This window comes from Lethenteron reissneri, chromosome 32, assembly GCF_015708825.2.
Source record: "Lethenteron reissneri isolate LAM-NWPU_2019-01 chromosome 32, ASM1570882v1, whole genome shotgun sequence".
NCBI classification, from domain to species: Eukaryota; Metazoa; Chordata; class Hyperoartia; order Petromyzontiformes; family Petromyzontidae; genus Lethenteron; species Lethenteron reissneri.
Genome location: NC_083810.1, coordinates 1,813,165 through 1,836,849, shown reverse-complemented (window position 1 = coordinate 1,836,849; position 23,685 = coordinate 1,813,165). Strand labels below are relative to the sequence as shown.

Sequence of the window (23,685 nt, the reverse complement as noted above, 5' to 3'; positions counted from 1 at the left end):
CGTGATGCAAAGAGGTCTTTCGACAGAAAGGCGTCGGCTCCTGAGAATATTTCCTCTAAAAAAATGAAAAGGCAGCAACGTTCGATATTGGACGAGAGGAAACAGAAGCTATGTGAGTCACTGTCACGTGAATCGTGACGCGAGTCGCATTCTTTCCACGACATTGCCACGTTAATCCATTCCGCCATGGCTGATTTACTCGGAGCCCAATGTAAATCGTGGCACGAAACGTCACGCAGCTGTTTTTCGTAAAGTGCCTGTGATGTCCGCATGTAAATCAGATGCAAGGGAACTGGGTTCGAGATATTGGCGAGATTGCTCGAGCAACGCCGATAATTCAAGGGGACAACATTTATTCAAAAGCTAATGGGATGACCATTGCCTACTGGAGTCAATATTTTTAAAATATCAACACTCCCCAATGCATTGTGATCCAACCGGAATGCAATCACATTTGGGTTGGCAGAATAGCCAGGTCAGTGATCCGCATTTTGCCAATGAGCCACTCGGCATCAAATGGTTTACGGGTTTGACTTCTACACTCCCTTGTGCAGTCCTCATTTACGATAGCTCAGCATGTTCGTCAATAACAATGTGGCCTTTGCGGGAACAAAAAAAACATATGGGGCGGCATAACTTTAACAAATGTGTATGTCATAAGTAGTCTACTGCACACTGCGATAATATGGGATTACCAGTAACTAATTACAGTAACGTGTTGCGCATAACTTGTAATCAGCACTTAATTTCTCACTCAATATTTTCCATAACACTGCAATGGTAGCTTGAAGTCAGGGTTTTTGGATACAAGGCCCATTTATCCGTAATAATCCTTTAGCAGTGTTCCCTATACTGTATCAATGAATTGGTTTATCAAGGGGACGAAATTAGTTGAGATGGATGTGGCTGCCACAAGTAATTCCCTGAACAGCATTGCGCACTGTTCCGGCTGAAATCAAGCACTGCTCGTAATACATTGTAAAGCAGATATATAACAAATGGACTCCCATGCTCTTAGTGCAGCTGTGATGGTATTGGTCTCTCTATCAAGAGATTGGAACTCGGGTGGCTATTACGTCGTTAGAATTACTTGGCTGGGCAGTACGCTAAAGTATTCTTACAGATTGTACAGAAACGTTATCACGCATTGCACCTGTGATACTGCTATATTGCAACGGTTAGCACGCTGGACTCGCAATCCAGATGTCACCCGGCACGGCAGTTGAAACAATAGACGGGTTTTTGTTCATTGTTTTTGCTATGCTGTCTATTCTCCTATAACGCCAAGTGTAGTTTTCATAACGCGAATTATATAACGTAATCAATGTGTTAGGGAACATTTTTTTAAAAAACACCTATAACGCGGATGCGAATGGAATATAAGGTGATCGAGTGAATAGAACCACGTCACGCGAGTAGGAATACGCGGTTATGTGGCTGCCTTGGCGTAGCATCACTCAAGGCGGGATGCTGCTGGATGCTTATAGATGCTACCCACGCACATCAGTCTGTATTCAGCCTGCGTACGCATCTTACGTGCTATCGCGGACTGCGCTTTAATCTACATTTTTACCCCAATTGTTCCATAACTCGGTGTTCTTCAGGAACGCAACTACCACCGCGTTATAGGAGAACAGTCTGTGTTTCAATAAGATCCCGGTACAGAGCACAAACCGCGACGCCGCAGGGAAGGGGCACAGAAGTTCCGCGGACATAGGTGCTGACCTCTGTGCTCCTGGGTTTAGATGAGGGAGGGGATTGGGCTCACTGCCCCACCCAAGTGGGGACCACGAGCGGGATATCTGTACATTTGTGTGGGAAACAGAAGATGAGGAAGTAAGAACTTAATTAAGAGGATAGAGAGAGAGGGCAGAAGGAGGAGGGGACAGGTTTAAAAATAAAATGTCGCTTCCTCTTTCCACCCAGCAGTATACAGTTGTTCATGTATGTGTGTTGAACTTCTTTCGAACCGTTCTTAGCCAACCGTGCTAATCGGAGGTGCGGGGGAAGGACAACAAACGAAACACAAAACGTAATTCTTAAATAAATTACTTTTCAATTCAGATTTAAAAGTGCATTCACCTTTGGCGTCCTAATATCGGAAGGAAGAGCGTTGCAGACGGCCGCAGAGGCGCATCTGAAGGCGCGCGACGCGTTGACGTCTTTGTCTGCTGGTTAGCCAAAAGCCGTGATCGGCAGGACTCGTGTGGCTGTGGCAAAGGTGCAACTATTCCCAACCCTTCTATGACGTTTTCCCACGCGTGGAAGAACTGGACGATTTACCCTCTGTACAGTCGGGAGCTCCGGCTTCTGGTGGCCCGTCTGCTCGCAGAAGGGCCACCTGTAGGCACGGCGTATGCGACCTTGAGTGGCACCAGTGCTGTAGCATCAAACTGTAGGCATTGCGGTTGTGTTCATAGCAGAGCAGCCGGAAATGCGCAACATGTTTTACGTACATTTGTGTTGCATGCCAACAACAGTATATTTTAGTTGTGACATTTGAATCTGTGTAGAGTCCAGTGTTTTTACACGCTTTTATTTAACTCACTCTGTCTGTTGTTGGTGTCGTATCCTCAAATCTTGTAACTCAATTTTAACCCACTTCCAAATGTGGTATCGACTGCAAACTTCGTATACTTCTGTCTTTCTGATGACAATACCCTATTCTATCATAATTTTTTTACAATCTTTTACACGCTTTCTATTAACTCACTCTGTCTGTTGTTGTTGTTGTATCCTCAAATCTTGTAACCCACTTTTCAATGTGCTATCAACTGCAACCTTGGTATACTTATGTCATACTGATGACAATACTATATTCTATCATTGAAAAAAAAATTCAACAATCTTTTTATATGTTATGTTTCGGCTTGGGTCTAATTGTCCACGCTCAACTGACGTAAATCACCACGGTCCCTTACGTTATGGCAAGCTTCGGGGCCACTTCCTGGAGTCGTGGAGTTTTGCCATTACTAGTACGGTACATTTTATTAAAGCGTGTTTTAAAAAAGTATTTTTTAATATTACTTATTCATTGTGCATCCTCCTACAGCAATGCAAATGCACGTCTCATTGAGGTGTTATAGAAAGGCCATCAACCACCGTCACCCAGTGTCTAATCTTTCTGTGCAACGAAAATTGCTCTTTTTGTGGCCAGGCAAAATGCAAATTGTTTCGAGATTGAACATTGCATAAGTAGATACTCACAGAATATACAGCACTGAAATAGTTTATTTCTTCAGTCATTGATGGCTATGGTGAGACTATCGAGGTTTATTGGCCTGATAACCTTGTTTCAAATCGTTTCTAAGGTCTAACAAGGTATCTCATTAATGCAGTGATGCCATTAGCTGGATTGTGGCTATTTAGATATGACTATCATTAGCTGGATTGTGGCTGTTCGGATTTGACTACAATTACCTGGATTGTGGTTGTTTGGATCTGACTAACATTAGCTGGATTGTGGTTGTTTGGATCTGACTGTGATTACCTGGATTGTGGCTGTTTGAATCTGACTATGATTAGCTGGATTGTGGCTGTATGGATCTGCCTGTCGTTGGCTGGATTGTGGTTGTTTGGATCTGACTATAATTAGCTGGATTCTGGCTGTTGAGATTTGACTGTGATTACCTGGATTGTGGTTGTTTGGATCTGGCTGTCGTTGGTTTGTAACGTCCTTCCAATGATTGCTGAGCCAGAATCCATCTTCTCGGTTGAAATTGTCTCTGTGTTTGTATATGTGGATGGCCTCATGAACAAATCTCTCATGGTAGCCGGATGGCTTGCAGAGAACCTCTGTTTTGGAGAAGTCAATGTCATGTGAGCCCACTGAATTATTACAATGGTCTGCCACGGCTGAGGTGTTTGTCCTACCGTGTTTCAGGTCTGCTTTATGTTCACGGATGTGGTCCGAGACATGTCGTTTGGTTTCTCCAATGTAACTGCTACCACAGAGGCAACTTAGTTTGTAGACGCCAGGGTACTGTATATCTGGAACTACATATTTTACAGATGGGACCAGATCACAGATTTTATGTACTGAGTTGAATCGGACCTGGATCTTGTGTTTATTCAGGATTTTGGAGATCTTTTTTGTGACCCCCCGCAATGTAGGGTAAGGTGATAGTTTTGAATGGCTCCTCAAGAGGATCCTTCTTCATGGTTGGAGTGATGGCTTTGCGGATTGTGTAGTCAGAGTAACCATTCGCCTTGAGAGCTTGGTGTACATGCTTGAATTCACTGGCAATGTGTTCCTGGTCGGAGATGCATTGGGCTCTATGGTGTAGAGTCTTGATGAGGGAATTCTTCTGGGATGGATGGTGGTGGGAATCCGGTTTTAGGTAAGCATTCGTATGGGTAGCTTTCCTGTAGACAGAGTGGCCATCCGGCTACCATGAGAGATTCGTTCATGAAGCCATCCAAATATACAAACACAGAGACAATTTCAACCGAGAAGATGGATTCTGGCTCAGCAATCATTGGAAGGACGTGATAAACCATTTCGGGTCTTGATTTATTGTGTTCACGTTTACGCTGACTTTCAGACCGCAATCCATTCGTTGCAAGTTTCCTGGTACCACTCTCCCATTACATATGTCTTTGCTTCCTCTTAGTAGCTTTCACGCGATGGTCAATGGTATGGTGTACAGCAAATTGTATAATAATCAATAGAATAATAGTGTAATGTTTAATATAATGTATATGGTAATATATACTATCATAATGGTATAGTGAATATACAGCAGTGTGGTATACAGTAGAGTTTGTAGAATAATACAGTGTAATATTACAATGTATAGTCTAAGGTATAGGGTTGTGTATAGTAACGCAGTGTATAATTCAATGTTGGGGTTTGTCTATGGCAGTGTATACTACGGGGTATAGTCGTGTGATGTAGAAAAAAGTTTAATTGGAGGCATATTATATTTTTTGCGACATAGAAGTGTAATAATGACTTACTGTTAGTAGCTCAGCTTATTGGGGAGTATATTGAGTACATTGATTATATTGATGTAGTTTTCACATCGGTTTATTGTATGGCCGTAGTGTAGATGCAGTTATTTAGCATCAATATTCTAAATTCCTCTGTTGATATGTAAACTTCTTTGTCAAGGCGCTCTGCTCCTCCCACCCAGCTTAAAATATGCTGCCAAGCCTAGCAATGTTCATTAGGAAGCTGTCTTTCCGACAGCTCTGTTCTTCACCTGAGGATGGCTACTTGTGTTGTGTCCGAAACGTCGTGAGAATTTTTATTATTATTTATTATTTCCCTTCTACGTGACTTTACCAAAAGTTTCCATAATATGGATTGTGGCTGTTTGGATCTGGCTGTCGTTAGCTGGATGGTCGTTGTTTGGATCTGACTGTCATTAGCTGGATTGTGGCTGTTTGGGTCTGGCTGTCGTTGGCTGGATTGTTGCTGTTTGGATCCGGCTGTTGTTGGCTGCATTGTGTTTTTTTTTTAATCTGGCTGTCTTTGGCTGGATTGTCATTATTTGGATCTGGCTGTCGTTGGCTGGGTTGTGGTGATCTATCCCAAAAACCTTTATTATGAATAATACTGGTTGTGAAAGCCTACGTGTTAAACTTGATCTGAATCTGGCAGTTTGGATCTGACTGTTTGGATCTGGCTGCTTGGATCTGGATGTTTGGATACTGATGTTTGGATCTGGCTTTTGAATCTGGCTGTTTTGTTCATGGACATTTTTATCTGGCTGCTTAGATCTGGCTGTTTGGATCTTGATGTTTGGATCTGGCTGCTTGGATCTGGTTGTTTCAATCTGGCTGTTTTGATCTGGCTGTCTGAATCTGGCTCTGAGGATCTGGCTCTGAGGATCTCGCTCTTTGGATCTGTCTTCTTGGATCTGGATGTTTGTATCTGGCTTTTTGAATCTGGCTGCTTTGATCTGGTTGTTTGTATCTGGTTGCTTGGATCTGGATCTTTCGATCTAGCTGCTTGGATCTGGCTGTTTTGATCTGGCTGTTTGGATCTGGCCGTTGGCCAACAGAAATACAAAGTGCCCACAGCAATTCAGTTGACCTCTGCTTCACGATCACTTTGCAGGAATGTAACGGGATTGTTTAAAAATGTTTTTCAGTTTAAATTAAATAAGAAAAGGTTTTCACTACCATCGCTCTCGAAGGAGGAAACCATGAGAGGGTTAGAAGAGGGACCGGTGAGGTCCCGTGTGGGGCTCCACTGAACTTCTCTGGTGGTCTTCAGGGGAACTCAATGGAATGTACAGTACTCGTTTATACTTAAACCACAACATCGATATTGTTGTGTGACCTCAATCCATAGCTTTGGAAGCGTGGGTTGGGTGATAATATACATTTGGTAGATAACATACAATCGGTTGATAACATACGATTGTTAGATAATATTCGATTGGTAGGTAACATACTTTTTTTAGATAAGATACGATTGGTAGGGAACATGCATTTGGCAGATAACATAGGTTTGGCAGATAACATATTTGGTAGATATGTGATTGGTAAATAACATGCGTTTGGTAGATAACATACGATTGGTAGATAACATATGTTTGGCAGATAACATACGATTATTCGACTAATGCATTCACTGTGTTGCAAGGTGGCCAGGAGATGGTAGTGTAGCAAATAGGATCGTGCAATTGTCTCATATGGGTAGGGTGTATTTTTTTCTTCCGATTTCCATATGCAAAGCACATCTGGAAATTAAATTGGCCTCACAGTAGAACATCGGCGAGGCTTTCCTGGATAGCTAAATCACATTATTAACTTGCATGATCATTATCATCATCATTTATTGTCGATCCAATGCTGGAAAAAAGGCCTCCTGAAGTCGCCACCATATCTCACGCTTCTGCGATGCAATAATCCACCAGCACGTACACAAGGACTGATCTCGTAGCTCCATCTCTGCGGCGGCCGTAGCCTCTTGGGCACGTTTCTCCTTTGGTTGCCATTCCATCATTAGTCTAGCTTACTAGCCATAATATATATATGTATGTTCAACTTATTTCACACCAACTGTGCTAATCTAGTGACGTGTCCTGCTCAAGCCCATTCACTTCTTTTTTTACAGTCACAATTATTCCATTAGCCGGTGTATTGTCTCTTATCTATCTCGATGTAATCCCAAGCATGCGTCTTTCCATGCTTCTTCATACCCTTTTGACATTTTTCGTTTCATCGTCTTTGCCAGTGTTCATGTTGTGGATCCATATAATCGCAGGTAGTATGTACACCGAGTAAATACATTCCTCTTCAGACACATTTCTACGCTGCTTCTCATTATTAAGTTCAGCTCTTATCCGCTCTAATTTGCATGTGTATTCAAACGTTTTGCACTTGGTCAGTCTTCAATAACCTAGTTAGTCATATGCTACTGTATTCCCGTTGTGCCACAAAATACTGTCATTGCAAACCTGCGATGGTTAATATTTTTTTTCCATTCATATTAACAACTTTATCTTTACAATCTAATTTTTGGAAAATATCGCCAAATATCTGCGTGAATTACTTTGGGCGAACGCGCATCACCTTGTCTGACTTCCATTTGAATACCTATGTTGGTACAGTGTGGCTATTATATATTTGTATATAGATTTGTATTCCTCCTAAATGGCCTTATTTGCGCCTTGGCTTGTGATAGCTTGGACGACTGCATCAAAATGTCTACCGAGTTGAATGCTTTTTCATCGACTACAAAGGGCAGGCTCAATAGTAATTGAAATGCATTGGTCTTTTCCAGGATCTGAGTGAGAGTTTGGGTGGGGAAACCTTTGTGAATCCCTGCTCGCTCCCCGTGTTTGGTTTGCGTCAACATTTAAAATTATTCTGTTCCCAGTGACCTTTGTGAGGGATGTATACACGTGCGGTGAAAGGCTACTGGGTCTGTGGTTCTGAAAGTTAGTCTTGTCTCCCTTTTGAATATAATAGAGATTGGGGCATTATTCCATGATTGAGGGATATCATATTTCTTGTAAATGCCTAGTAAGCAAGACCAGACTTTTATTTCTCTCATTAGTTTCCTAATTGACTTAAATAGTCCTGTGTATTCCATCTTCAGTTGAGCCTCTGTGTCTCCTATTATATTTATCCTCGACCTCCTCAAGTCCATTGTGGGTTCACACAACTTATCCTCCATGTTCAATCAACGTTCAACACACTATCAATAATTATGCTAGCTAATGCACAATTCAAAGTGGTGACGTCCATTGAATAGATTTGCTCCTCTAGATACTTGGATTTTATGGTTAGAGTTAGGCTAAAATTAGCGAACTCCTGACCAAGACTTCTGACATCGCCTGTCCTGTGGGCTTAGCTTTGCCCTCTCTTTTTGTTGAAATGCAACTCACTCCCAACGTTAAAAGTGATGAGAACAGAGAAGCCCCTGACGGGTCTGGGCTTTTGTCCCACAGAATCGTCAATCTCATTCTTAATTTCGCGACTGGGCATCTCCACGTCCATTTATTTCCGTATCATTCCAAAAACTATTTTGGTTGTTGTCCTGAAACAGACCCCCAACCCCGCTCACTACCAACCCCGCTGCAGCACGCGCACTGCCTCCCACCCCTTCTAAACCCCCCCACCCACTGCTACCAAAACCAGCCCAACCCCCGTGTCTGGCGGAGGGGACAGGGCCTAAACAGAAGGAGGCAGGGCCTAAAGAAGAAGGCAGGACCTTATAAAAGGAAAGGCGCAGAGAGACAAAATATGGAAATGGACAATGTAGAGTGGGAGCCAATCAGGCAGGGGGGTTGGGCCTATGGAGTAAGGGGGCGGGGCATTAATATTGAAGAGGAAGGAGCAGGGCCTAAAGAAGAAGGGGGCGGGGCCTGCAGAGGTTGAACTTCACTGTTGGTTCAGGTCATAGAAGCATAGAATCAAAAGCATGCAACATGAAACGCAAACCTTTAGTGCCACAAATACAACCACAGACCAATATGTTTCCTAGATTCATTCTTCTTGAAATAGGTCTTCACTATTTCCGCGTCGTTTTTGGCTGTGAACTTTAATCGACACTCACCTCTCGTTTCTCATTTCCCGATGTCAAATGTACCGCCCACCTCATATCTGCACCATTCACTTATTCTCGCAATAAAGTCACCCATGATGACGTAATGCACTCTACAAACTCATTTAGTTGATAGTTAATTTTTTTCCTTTATGTGGTCTACTTCATAATCGTGGCACGTTGTAGCATGTACGTGAATAATGTTTCAAAAGCCTAAATAGAAACGGTTTTCACGGTTTCCACTCTTCACACGTGTGGAGTTTTAACTCCGCATCTCACTGATACCAACTACACCCGTATTGATTCTGATTCCTCGGGTGATATCCACACATTTTGTAGCAACAGTTAAAGAGAGAAGGTGTTCTATCTCTAGCCGGTGATTTGCCTGGTTACACCTACGTGGAACCTGCTGGCAGAGGTGTGGACTCGAGTCATGTGACTTGGACTCGAGTCAGACTCGAGTCATGAATTTGATGACTTCAGACTCGACTTGGACTTGCATAACAATGACTTTGTCCCACCTCTGCCTGCTGGTATCATGAATGATGAATTCAGAATAAGTTAATAACTGTAATTATTTAAATTGTCATTCATATCATGAAAGTGCTCATTTAATTTAATGTTCTGCTTATACCAAAGTGAATATTTTTTGCTGATACACTGCATTATGAGGGTAGACTGATGAACTAATCACTGTAATGTATATCAACAAAATGCATACCAATTCATATTAATTTGAATAACACAGAATAATTGTAACATTCATCACATTTTCTGAATACATTTTCAATGAAATTACAATGTTAATGTATGGCTCTTTGAGGTTTCTTTTGTGTATAATAATTCCCTTCATAAATGTACTTGATCCAGCAAATATAATCAATATTCTCAGTGGTCTACGCATGTAATCGTATAAAAAAACGAAAAAGAATTAACATAGGTCAAATGGAACACCATTTTGGAGCTTGGCAGTTTTTCATTGCGGCCCAACAACCGCATCGCTCATTCTCCATTCGACTTTCAGGGCACGCCATCCAGAATACGCTGCTATTCAGCACAGCAGACATCTCCACGTTCTCTCAGTGTGTGATAAAATAATAATTCAAATCCCTCTTTTTTCATCCCATGATGCAGAGATTTGTTCTCATACAAATATAGTTCTTCTGCCCTTGAATGCTTTCTGCGAGCGTGGTGAGAGGCATGCATGCAATCAACACGCATGCGTGGGTAACATCCTTAAAGAGTGGATTCTCAGTGCAGGGATCGGTGAGCGAACGGAGATCGTCAATTTGAAGTGTTAATGGAGAGCTCGCAATGAAAATTTCGTTCCTTTAAAATTAACATCATACGCACAATAGTACGTGCTTAAGAGGGCAATTACGAAGATCAGGCAAATGGTTGCTACTTGACAGATTGCGCTTGTGTGCGTGTGGCTTCGTCATTCACGGTCTTCGCAATACGACGTCTTCTCAGCCACAATGATGCTTTCTACTCTTGCAAAACGTAGAGTCCTTTACAGTAACGCCTGTGCTGGTTTTAAGAATTCAGGCCAGCCTGCCTACAGTCCATCCTGGGTTTGATCAGAGAGGAGCTCGAAGATCATTGAAAGATCTGGACGCGGTCCCATCTGTGAGGTCCTCTGGCAGTTGAGGCTGCGTTGGCTGGGTCATGTGGCCCGCATGCCCAGCAACTTCTGTTTGGCTGTATAGATGTGGCTCAACGGATGGAGCACGGGCTAGAGAGGTGCTGGGCTGATGCGATACAGGAGGAATATGTGGAGCTGAGTGGACTTGCCGATGACTGGTACCAGCAGGGCCAATATTGGCCTTTGTAGAGAAGGCTTGTGAAGGGCGCAGCTGGGAAATTGGATGCAGTCATCCTCCAACAACAACGGAGGGCAGAGGACTGAGGCTTACAACAATAAGGGAGCGATTCTCTTATACAGTGAGTTGTTACAGTTAGGAGTACAGGTTGTGCATCTGCCAGTCAGCTCTGCCAGCTAACACATATGGTACATGTCTCATGACCTGCTAGTGAGTTTTCACTTGGCCTGGCACAAGCACTATTGTGATGTAACTACCAATTAGTGACAAAAGGCAGTTGCTGTTGGGATTTTTCACACATATAGACGATTGTTCCAGAATGTGTTTTGAGTTTGGTAAGATTTATTTTGACCAGGATTTCCCATTGTCTGACATGGTATCAATAGCGAGTGGATTGAAACATTTCTTCTTAAGGCTGATTGGTTTCACTACATAAGCGGATGACCATATGGTAGATTGTCACCACTGACATTAAGCTCAGCGTTGTATGTCACATAATGCATTGGGGTGATATATATATAGTGTAGGGTGGACAGCACCATGGGAAACATCCATAATACATTGCAGCTCAGCTGTGAGCAGGGCTTAATTTCTCACTCAACATTTTCTGGAATATGAGGCTTGCTTGGATTAGGGATGATACCCTATCAGTAGTTTACAAGGTATGCTTATCCATAATCATATATTATTGTACCTATACTGTGCTGTATTCGTATTATGAATCTTATGAGCAGTTATATAGGAATATATCAGACAAATGGTATAAGATAAGGTGTTCAAAATAATTCCGGCAAACGTATTCTGAACCATCCTGGATGAAATGAATCACGAGTTGTAATTAATCTTTAAGAATTGCAAATATACACATTGGGGATACTTGTGCAAATTATGAAAGCTTGGTCAAATACCGAATGTCCATTCAGCAGCTGCGAGGCAGTGGTCGAATTCAGAATTACTTTGGCAGGGAGCAGTCTCCATAACAACCGCTATTGGCTTCTCACAAAGTGGTACTCATTTGCATGATGAGCTGATTCAACCCCCATCTGGGATGTGAACTCACAACTTTCCAATTGTTCATCTGGCCTTCTGTTATAACATTACCCAGCAAATGTAACGTCTGTTACACAGCAGGCCGTACAATTTTCTAAAGCTTTATGGGGGGAATTCACGGAGCACATGGTCATTGTGGAAAGCAGTGTGCTGACCGCCGGGATATCCTCTTGCCTAATAATTCACGAACCCGTGTGGTTTTCAGAGCTGCAATGAGGTCAGGATGAAGCCTTTAGCCACGAACCGTAAAATCAAAGGCAGGTACACAACCCTCCGTTTTATTATTCTACCTTATTGTTATTTTCAATGCCGCTTCTAAAAATGTGCAGGGAGAGAAAAAAAGGCATTCCTGACGTCCCTCTCGAAAGACCGTGCACTTTATCAAGTGCATGTGTGGCAGTTCATCGCTGCGGTCTATTACTGTGAAAGGTTGGCGGACCAGGTTTTATTTCGGCAAACGCAATTTTGATGAATGTTTGGCACCCATGCCAAATAATTGCCTACCATAAGCTCTCGGCATTCAAGTAAACATGAGCAATCATTTGCGGTGAAATGCAAATGAGGGGACTTCAAAACTGCGCTAATCCAGGTAATTTATTTGAAGGCAATGTTCAATTCCCATAGCTGACCAATACTGTATTCTGGGAATTAGCAAAGGATGCCATCTTCCACAAAGTCAATGTTAATAAAGAGTCTAAAGGCTCAAGTGAGCATAATTAAAAAAGATAACTGGGTATTTTATGCCAGGCTATGGTACACAGTTACCCAAAGCTAAATTACGACATTTGCCCTCTTGGATTTGCCAGTTGATGTTTGTCAAAGCGACTTGCCTCTGCACCTGACCCTCTCACCCCATCTGTGTAATGTTGTGAGATCTACAGCTTGTAAATAACGGCAATGAAGAAGGTGGGGATGCAAATACAAGTAGCTTCACCTAGAATACCAGAACAGCACCGTTACACGTTACACCCTTAGGCAAATAAATGCTTCACTGACTATGGAGCAAGATATATAATTATTTCCAAATTAAATTAAAATGGGGTCCCATTTAATCACCACCTTAATTAATGGGAATGGCCTGGTCCCAATTAAATAATCTAATCAAATATTTAATGCATCATGAAGAAAATCATAGATATGGACAAATTCATTTCCACATTTTTTTTTTAACACAACTGCTTTCACGTGACACAAAATGCATCGAACAAAAGTGCTAATGTAAGGTTAAAATGCTAGGCCGTCATATCTGTCGTATAAGGAAGATATATGGTAGTTGTAAAAATGTGAATGGTACTAATAATTCACGAGTAATGATGCAGCTGTGCCAAGGTTTATGCTGGATATAATGTTTTCATGTATTGTGTTGACTATTGACAATAAATCTGCAATGGGATGTTTCACGCGCTGATTTATTTGGTCTGCCAGCGTGGTCTTCACAGTCCAATAAAATACGGTGACAGCAGAAGGTTCGGCGACGAGGGCGGCGCCAACTTAAGTTGGCTGAGGAATGAGACGTGAACAGAACAGGAGGCGGCTCTGAGGATGCGATTGATTCACCGGGAACGAGAGGATACTAAGCAAAGGGGGCGTCCTACTGATCGTAACGTTGATGGGGTTAAACGCGGGTGGGGGGGGGGGGGTGGAGATGGCAAAGCAAATGGGGATTTGTTGAGGTTACCGAGAATCGTGGAAAAGTTGTGTGTTTTTGTGAGTGTGTGGTCAACAACATTTGCGTGTGGATGAAAGAAAAAACTGCAGACGCGCTGGTAAAAAAAAGTGTTTTGGATTTGTTTAATAAGAGTATGCAGTCAAGCGTAGCTCATGCTTTCACGCATTATAACGGCATCTGTGATTGAAGGAGTACTGCTGCATCGCACGGTGCTTTGAGCGGGTCCCTATACTGTAGGAGAAAGCGAGATATATTTTGAACTTGTCCTGCATTTTCTACACCGTCCCGTTGATGTGCGTTACGTGTTTAGTGGTGGTGAATAATGTGCATTGTCCAGAGTGTTTATCAAGGTCAAGAGGTCATTGTACACGATAGCATCAGCGCCATAGGGTGCGATAATCTCGGCCGTGATAAACGCTGGATAAGGTCAAGAGATCATCACACCCTGTGATGTTGATAATATCAAACGTTTCATAATAAATCATTAGAGTGGTTTACAGCCCTTCATCAGTCCACTGTTGGATTAAGGCCACCCCCCAAGCTGTGATAATTAATGGGAGTTATATTGACCATGTTTAACCAGGCTGGTCAGTCCAGCTTGGTGACGGAGTATGAAGGGACAGTTTAAAAATTTCTCACCACTGATGTTAGCCGTGGTTAGGAATTGTGCTCAGGTTGCCAGGTTCATAGTGCAGCATGCTAAACACTGTGACATTGCTCCACACGCTCTCTCAGACGCTTGCAAAGCATTCCTTAAATAGCCAAGTGCTCATATAATCGCCATGCAGCTATGCATGTAAGCATATAAATAGTACGCATTTAAAACTGTTAATTCAAGTTTTCCGTAAATTATTAATGGACCTGAAAAAAACCCAGCAGTAATCCAAGTGCATTTGTAGTTATACAAGCAGCCAGTGAAGGGAGGTTGACTGTGCTTCCTGATAGCATGAGTCTAAGAGAGGGCGCCTCTGCCAATCACACTCCTGGGCCAATGGAGGAAATTCCACACGCGTATGGTAGGGGCCAGCCTCTCAATGGAACGGCCACTGTTTACTTCCCACAACGCGGTCTTAAATTTATCGACCTTGACTGAAGGGCTTAGTCGACTGTAATAATACTATCAGTGAATAGTTATTGGTGAATAAAAACTCACACAGCACACACACAACAGATTAGGATAGTGTATGGTCTTCAATGTCTGCAGAATAACATATTATGACATCATGCATGTTAATAAGTGGGCTTTGAACGGGACACGTTGCAAGAAGTGCTGTACACATGCACATATGTTGAACTTCTTTCGCACCATACGTAGCCAGCTGTGCTGGTTGTTGAGTGGTGACTTCTCAGGGACGACCGTGATAAACACGGAGTGCCGGGCATGGCTGATGCAAACGAACCGGCTCAAGGCCACGTGGAACGTGAGCCGCTTCTGAGCGTGGGGGTGCCAGCCTGCGCTCGGCATTCTAAACTAAATACTTTGCTATTTTATTTTACCAGGTGAGGCCCACTGAGCTATATAGCTCTTTTTCAGAAGCGACCTTGCTATCACAAATTATAGCTCAACAAAGTGGCTTATCACGTGGAAATTTACAGCAGCCAAATATTCTAAACGCACGTTGATTCTAAATGTGGAGGGAAAACCCGGAGGACCTGTTATAAAATCCACACGATTACGGGGAGACATGCAAACTCTAAATATACATGCGTCGGGGTCGGGATCAAACCCACGCCCTCCTGTATACCAGGCGAGTGAGATAACATTTTGCCACCGTGGGATTCGCGTGAGCTGAGCCAGAGCTGAGCCGTTGCTGAGCCGCTCGCTCACGCGTCTTCTGGATAGCAGCTGAGCGGCTCAAGCGTGAGCCCAGCCCCGGTAGAAGGCAAGTCGGAGGCGAGCCGTGAATAAGAATACGGTCCCAGGTGTAATGCACGTTATCGCTGTGCTACGGTCGTATATTGAAACTGCAGATTTTTGTAATGCATTTTTACAACGGTCTTCGTTACACTGTCTAAAAATACAGGCTCTGCGAGCTGTAAATGAAAAAAACACACAGTGTAAGGGATCATTTCTGGAGAAAGGGCTCAGAGTTAGGCATTGAGAAAGGTTAACAGTCGTACAATGCAATGTCCCGTGCCATGTCCATCTCATTCAGTGAGGTCTCTTTTGGCATCGCATTCTGCTTCATATATTCAGCTCATCAGCTCTCTGTACAATGTGGTCCCAAAAGCCCCTACCGACTGCAATGTCATCATGCAAATTTTGCAATGCTATTAAAATACCACGAATAAAATGACAATGCAAGGGTGACAAAAACAATTAAACTGAACTTACACTGGAATAAGAAAATAAGCACAGGCAATATTATGGAAAAAAACTTTGTTCAAATGGAGTTCATAAAACAATCAAATCAAATGCAATAATATTTTTGGCGCTTTTTTGCAGAGAATATAAAAACACAACAACAATAAACAAGGAGGCGAGCCTCCTTCGCATATCCGTCCTACATCGTTGCGTGTCTCTTCTCCACGGCAGTGGCGCTCAGGGTGAGAGTGTGTTGTTGTTGTTGTTGACATTGCTGGCTGCTGGCCAGGTGAGCGTGGACGTGTATCTCGGGCACCCACGCACACGTGGAGGCGACGCACACTCACGGCTCTATTTGCATCTCTTTCCAAAAGGGGAAATAATTGTCGGTCAGTCACGGCCAACAAGAGTCACGTCTCTGGACTAACCTGCACGCGTTCACGCTTCGTAACAGCCTGATTTACTAGTTTGCAGTAAGCACCATCAGTTTTAAAAATATCTAGCCCACTTGACAATGCATTGGATATCTGAGGTTTTGTTTGCCGAGCCAGGTCAATTGGGCATAACTTCCACACAAAATGAACAACATTTGCAAACAATACACTGAAGAAGAAAAACTTGTATTACATTTTTTATTCATTAATAATAATGTCTCAATTATGCCATCAGAGAGGAGTTATTAGGCAACAAAACATTGTTCTGAAATACCTTCAGCCGGCAGACCATATTGCCAATGTCATGGAGTAGCTCTGAAAGATGACAGCACAGAACTACTTCTGGATTCGCTTCAATCGGTTTTTCTCACCCATCACTAAACCATGTTCCTTTATGCCACGTAAAAGTTAGTTTTCCACACGTCTATCACGTAAAATATGCATTCTAAACTATTTTTACTTTACCAGGTGAGGCCCACAAAGCTATATGGCTATTTTTCAGATGCAGCCTGGCCACAAATGATAGCGAAACGAAGTGGCTTTTCACGTGGAAATGTATAGCAGCCAGACACTTTAAACACGTTTCTAAATGTAGAGGGGAAAAAACGGAGGACCTGGAGAAAAATCCACGTGACCACGGGAGAGAGAGACATGCAAATTCCAAATATACACGCGTCAGGGTCGGGATCAGAATCTAACCCACGACCTCCTGCATACCAGGTGAGGGAGTTAACATCTCACCACCGTGGCTCCACCCACAGCTAGGGTTGCCATCGTTCCCACATACCAATCCCAAACATATTTCTCAGTCCACCTAAGTCTATCAACACTGCAGTTTACGGTACTAAACTTCAACACAATGCCAGTGGCAGATCTCGGTACAAATTAATTGCTGCCGCCTGAAAGCAGATGCTCATTACCAGAGTGTCCAGGTCAAATCCGTATGGTATGGTATGGAAATTGGGTTAAACAGGACAGGTGGCAACCCTATCCAGAATCCAGCCAAGCTAAATGGAGTGGAAAGATCTCTATTTGCTTCCTGCATGCTGCAGTCGTTGGTGACTGGGATGGGTCTGTCGACTCACTGTCAGAATGTGTGATTATGGGGGGGCTCCTCATATTCAACCCAGATTCTCATGAGGACTGGCTCAGTGCTGGTATTGGCTTCTGTGCCACCCAGCCACATATATATTTTTTTGTTACGTGCAATTAAGATAGAGTCAATTTAGGAACATTATCTATTGCAATGTACACCAGTATCATTAATATATATTGTACTAGCTGTACTACCCGGCTTCGCCCGGGACTTGTATCCACCACGCCCGGCAGCCTTTGTCTCCCCAGTGGCGATGTTAATACGCCCCACCAGTTACTCGTTTTGAGGCTGAGTCCCTCCCTCACCACTCTCCCTCCCTCACCACTCTCCCTCCCTCGCCATTCTCCCTCCCTCACCACTCTCCCTCCCTCAGCACTCTCCCTCCCTCAGCACTCTCCCTCCCTCAGCACTCTCCCTCCCTCAGCACTCTCCCTCCCTCAGCACTCTCCCTCCCTCAGCACTCTCCCTCCCTCAGCACTCTCCCTCCCTCAGCACTCTCCCTCCCTCACCACTCTCCCTCCCTCACCACTCTGTAGAGGACGTGAAACTTTGATGAATTTACCTCAGAGTCGCGTGGTGGGTGTCGAGGCCTAGCACCGTGCAGAGCCTCCGGCCTCGCCTGATTTTCCCACCCGGCTGACGCTGGGTACGGGTGCCGTTCCCCCCCCCCCCCCCGCGCTACAATAATACTGTCTAATCGCTATAATTTAATAATCTACCGACCCTATAATAGTAATTGCACACATTGTGGTGGGGGGGGGGGGGAGTGAAGAGGACGTGAAACTTTGATGAATTTACCTCAGAGTCGCGTGTTAATGCGTGCGCCTATTTTTAACGGGAATTAAAAATGGTGTCCACCCCGCGGCGAAGGCGTCGCTACCCGTTGCCAGGGGCAACCGCCGTCCAATGAAACTGCAGCCCGCGGCGAAGGCGTCGCTACCCATTGCCAGGGGCAACCGCCGTCCAATGAAAGCGGCGAAGGCGTCGCTACCCATTGCCAGGGGCAACCGCCGTCCAATGAAACTGCGTATGGTCCGGCGACACACAGACACACAGACAGACAGACAGATTCGCGATTTTATATATATAGATTTCCGCATACATTTTCAGGTTATTTTGGATTTACGCCATGACACTGGAACATGCTTTTCCCTTGTGATTTGACAACACAGGAGTTCTGCATTCCTCTTGAAACTGGTCGTGCAGTTTTAACATGCGTCACCACGTTGCTTCGTGGAGGTTAGATTCGAACTGCAGAGCCGTGAAAGCACAGATATACATTTTCCCGTCACAATTTTATCGTTTTTGTGCAAAATTTTCCCCCGAAATCTTTCCCACCAGTGTCCCTTTTACTCGAATATATAATGACACGTGTCGAAATGCCCTCGGTGACGATTGCTGTGGGCTGGTGGTGATTTAAAACACTGGTAATGTCCAGCAAATAAGGCCCCTTCTAAAACATGTTGGCGATGACCAGCTGTCTGTACTAAACATGGCAATATGGGATCAGATTTTTCTACACCTTTTCTGACATGCTGAGTCAAATGAAGGTAAACGTCAGTGCTTGTGAGGTTGTGTTTGTTTATAAAGTGTAAAGTTTCTCTTGAAGCACGATGACATAATGGCTTTTTGACAAAGTCCATTTAGATCCATCGGATACTGTATTTTTTTGGAAAGGCAAGTGTGACACATACCGTGTGGCGAAATGTTGGTAGAATAAATGTGACATCATTGCTTATCAAACAAGCCTCATTCACAACCTTAGACCACTGATGAGATTGTTATTAGGACTAGGACATCTGGTGCAGCATTGAAGAGAGAAAGAAGCTTTGAAAAACTGCCAATACTTTCCCTTTGAATGTTCCGGAACATCCAGACTTACAGCAAAGACATCTATGCACTCGAATGGAAGTTAATTAAACTATGAATGTACTTCCTTTCCAATGAATGGACAGTGATTCATGTCAGAAAATCTAATTATAAGTACGACTTAATTTTTCCAATACAAATTTTGGAATCCATCTGTTTTCGCTGTAAATGGCATTGGTGAAAGGGTGCCACTTTCTCCAACCCTCATCCAGTTTGTATTGTGGCTCTTTTTTCAAGCATTATAATTCCAGCTGTTCCATGTTTGGAAATGAGTTACAGTACATTATTTATAAATATTACTTATTAAGGCCATGGTTTGTGAGTGCTTGGATGATTCAGTTCCCAATGAGTCACATAGTCTACAAAGGCTAGGCATAGGCACATTTTATATTGTTTTTTTTCCAGAATCTGATTGAGAGTATCTGTGTGTGATAGCATATATGTATTTGGCCAATGGTAAGAGACGCCTTAGCCTCTCATCACAAAGATTATTTGGAAAATAATTATGGTATGTTTAGAGGTCATAAAAACACATGAGCAAGTCAAGTTAAGAAAATGTTTCAGTTACATCACTATCCAGACATCATACGTAGTATATACCATCGCTATCAAGACATAATATCCAGTATATACCATCGCTATGCAGACATATTACATAGTAAATATATTCCTGTGAACTTCACTCACGGATTTCTGCTCTCGTATTGAGACCCCCGGTCTACCTGTACTGCCTCGTCTCATCCCCCATGGCGTTGAACCGCCGTGCAACGCCGCAGGTCGCAGTACTTCCCTCTCTGTTTCTTCCCTCGCACTGTTCCGCATCGGAACTCCCCACCACCTTTATTCTTGCATCCTTACTCGTTTCAATAAACTCGTGATCGCTCTATTACGAACTCTGATAGTGCTGCTTGATGCTGGCCACTTGGCATGTGGAGCCTTTGGGCCCATGTTTAGGTAACTTTGTAACAAAGCAAAAACAATACCACCGTTATATTGTATTGTCGTGAACATGTCATGTAGCCTTCACACAATAAGTCTCGTATGTCCTGGGACCTACACGTGTGTCACGCAGGTTTTTTTTACCCAACTAGCCGGCTTTGAAGTGGGGAACTAAGTGGCTCAGCAACAGAGTTTGAAGCAGTCTTGCTGAAACTCCGCTTCAAGGTGGAAAGACCGAGCTCAGCCTCCACTTAAGAGATCAAGCTTCGCTGATCTAATAACCATGTTTGTCTGGATTTCACTGAGTTTTTGTTTTCTTTACTAATATGAAATCGCAGAGCCACTGACTTATGATGCCACTGGCAATATATCAAAGTATGGGTTGAGTAAACACTGCCCACGGAACTGTGCCCCAAACCACGCTTGGCAAGAGCGTAAACCGTGGTGGTGCAGAGCAGCCACGAAGCTTGGCTGTCGCACCCCGGAGGATGCTGATCAACGCCGAAGGGATGTCGCGTTATTGATGTAGAGAGAGCACATCTGCTCATCAATGTCCAATCTGCAGTGCATCCAGATTAGCAAGAGCAGCTGATAGTCCATGGCAATTTCTCTTTGATTGATCAGAAATGGCAACATGGTTAAGAAATCCACGGCTCAGTGAGCATGGGTGAGCCAATCCTGTACTCAACAGTGCCTTGTCAGAAATAATTCCTGTGTGTATGCATATTGACGTGACAAGCAATCAAAACTGTAAGACAGGATATTTTACCTTTTGGCTCTGCGCCTTAACACTTGATGGTTATGCAGTATCCTAATGCATTAGTTCAACGCTGTGAATAGAGCCGCTGAAGCAACAAAAGGTTACAAACTGGATTTGTGCTGTAGCCGATTGACTGTGAACTGGCACTGTGTCCCACTATCCCATGAAGGCTGTAAGCTTCTTACCAGAGCCAAGTCCAACTACTTTGAATTGCAAAGTTCAACCAGGTGTCGCGTTGAGGTTGCTCAGCGACTCAAAGGGCCAATGCGTATGTCGGGTGAACACTGAGCCAGCACCATCCAGATCTCAAGTTTGAAGTTCTTCGTTGGGTGGAGCAATCGACAGAGCAAGCGGCCCACGAGTGAGTTCAAATTCCGGTTGCGGGGGATTGACTCAGCCCAACGTCCCTCCGGGGTCCACACAATGGATGCCACTTTGTGGGGAAGTCCACCGTGGTTGTAGTACGGAGAGACTCGCCCTTTCAGGATTGTGGAATTTCCATCACTGGCTTAGGACTGTAAACGGGAAATGAGAACTGCCACAATGCTCATTTGTGCAGAAAATCACTTTGGCTTTTTGACTCAATATGTGGCCTCTGTCTGACCACTAATCAACACAGATGTAGAATTGGTATTTTGTTAATTCATACTCGGCTCTTTTAGTTTGGGACATTGGCTGATAGTCTTTTCTGCTAAAAAAACAAGTGGGTGAGGTAGCACTTATGACTTCTAAAGCACGGTTGGCTATGTACAATGTGAAAGAAGTTCAACATGCATACATACGCACATAGAGAGAGAAGCAGCTGTGCACCTGGTGCCTATAGGGCACTATCAAAGCGTAATTGGTGGCACTGTGGTCACAGCCCTCGGATCACAGCTGGCTGCAAGTCCTCATTCCAGCCAGCTGTCTACTCAGCCTCGAGCAGAGGGTCAGCAATCTGTGGCTCTGGAGTCGTGTGCGGTGGCTCTTTAAGGACTGCCCCGTCGTGACAGTTATTTATTAAGGACCGCTGTCTCGTATTCAAATTGCATTGTGGCTCTTGAAACAATGAATTTTGTTATCGAATTCGAGAAAAAATGTCTCTTTTTGTTGTTTTGCTCGCCGACTGCTGGCCTAGAGTATCTCTGTAATTTGGAATGTTTCAAAAGGTTAATATTATTTATAAATCAATTCAATTGGAAAATCCGGTGACATGGAGCATCTCATTTGCAAGGGCGTACCCAGGGTGTCAGTGGACATACGCATAGCAAGCACGCGATTATGCACATGCAAACATTCAAAATCTGTAACTTATACACCACTGGCTGAAACAGGAGGATTTCTTTACATTTCTGGCTATTGCTTGATGATGCTGGTTGTGATCACCAGCGAAACGTCGTACTCAAATTATAAATGTTGTGGGTTTACCCTCCAGCACACCGATTTGCTAAAGTAGTAACTAATTGGCACGTTTTGTTCACTTGACAAACCTTACTAATTGACTGTGTCTAGTGGCGGTGGGTTTAACAACACGTTTGTATTATTGCGATCTAACCCAAAAAAAACTTTATTATGGATGACACAGCATTCAGTTATGCAATGAATATGCACACCCAGTCGAACACATAAACACAGCAATACATGGTGCAACTATAATAGCTGTAAATCAATTAATGAGTACTGCATTCTGGGAAGTCAGCATTGGTCATTGTGAGGATCTTGGGATGTCCACCGCTGCCTCAACAGGGGGTGAGTGCTATCCCATTGCTTGTCGGAGTAAGGAGACTTTTTGCTTTTGATTAAATACAAACAAAGACGAAAGGGAGGATGTATGTTATTGTATGACATTCTTCTTAATGGCCAACATTGCTCCTGAATCTGGCGCGGAGTTACAGAGCACATGGAGATGCTTTTAGTGCCCTTTGTGTCCCCTGTGCCCATTAATGCGCCACGCACAATGCAGTGGGGCCACATTAAACTGGCATTATGACCAGATCACTATTATGTTGGTAGTGCAGCAAAAGCAACAACATCCTAAGGCAACTACATAATGGGCCTAGGCATACAATGTGTATTATCTGAACAGGACCAATGACTAACAGCAGCCATGTTATTGGCTGCATTACATTTCACAAGTATGTATATATATTTTCATACCCATTTAAGTCATTGCAGCGTTTGTCGACGTTATGTTTTCAATTATATATTTTACCATCAAATACAAAAAGAAGAGTGCCATGACAATTTTTATATGTCAGGACACAGAACTAACGAGCTTTGCCTTCGACTCTCGGCCACTCTTCCTACTCAGATGTGCAGCTCCACAGTAGCGAGATGTTAACTTCCTCGCCTGGTATGCAGGAGGTCGTGGATTCGATCCCGACCCTGATGCCTGTATATTTGTGTTGCACACTCGAAATTAAGGACGTGGGCAGGTGCTCCAAATCTAGGGCAAACACATTTATTGTGATAATCTGTAAAATGCAACAGCACGGGTGTCACACACAGCAATTCTCAACGGAGTCGCCATTAAGCACGTGACTGTTGTATAGGTTAGGTGCACTCAATAACCCTGCCAGCCACCTACAGGCCCGACTAAATATCACATGCTGGGGTACACACGTGCAATGATGTACTGCACAGCACATAAGGACCTTCACAAAACCACACTTAAAAGAGTGGTCCATTCCAAATGTGCCACACAATGCAGCTGAATAAGACCAGTACAATAGGCAGGATCGGTGTGCTCGCATCTCA

General features: G+C 43.6%; 1 protein-coding gene across 3 annotated transcripts in view; it reads left to right on the top strand.

The window, feature by feature from the left end:
• LOC133349882 (gamma-aminobutyric acid receptor subunit beta-3-like) overlaps positions 1-23,685 on the top strand; it is a 291,199-nt gene that overhangs the window by 9,081 nt on the left and 258,433 nt on the right. The window lies entirely within an intron of this gene.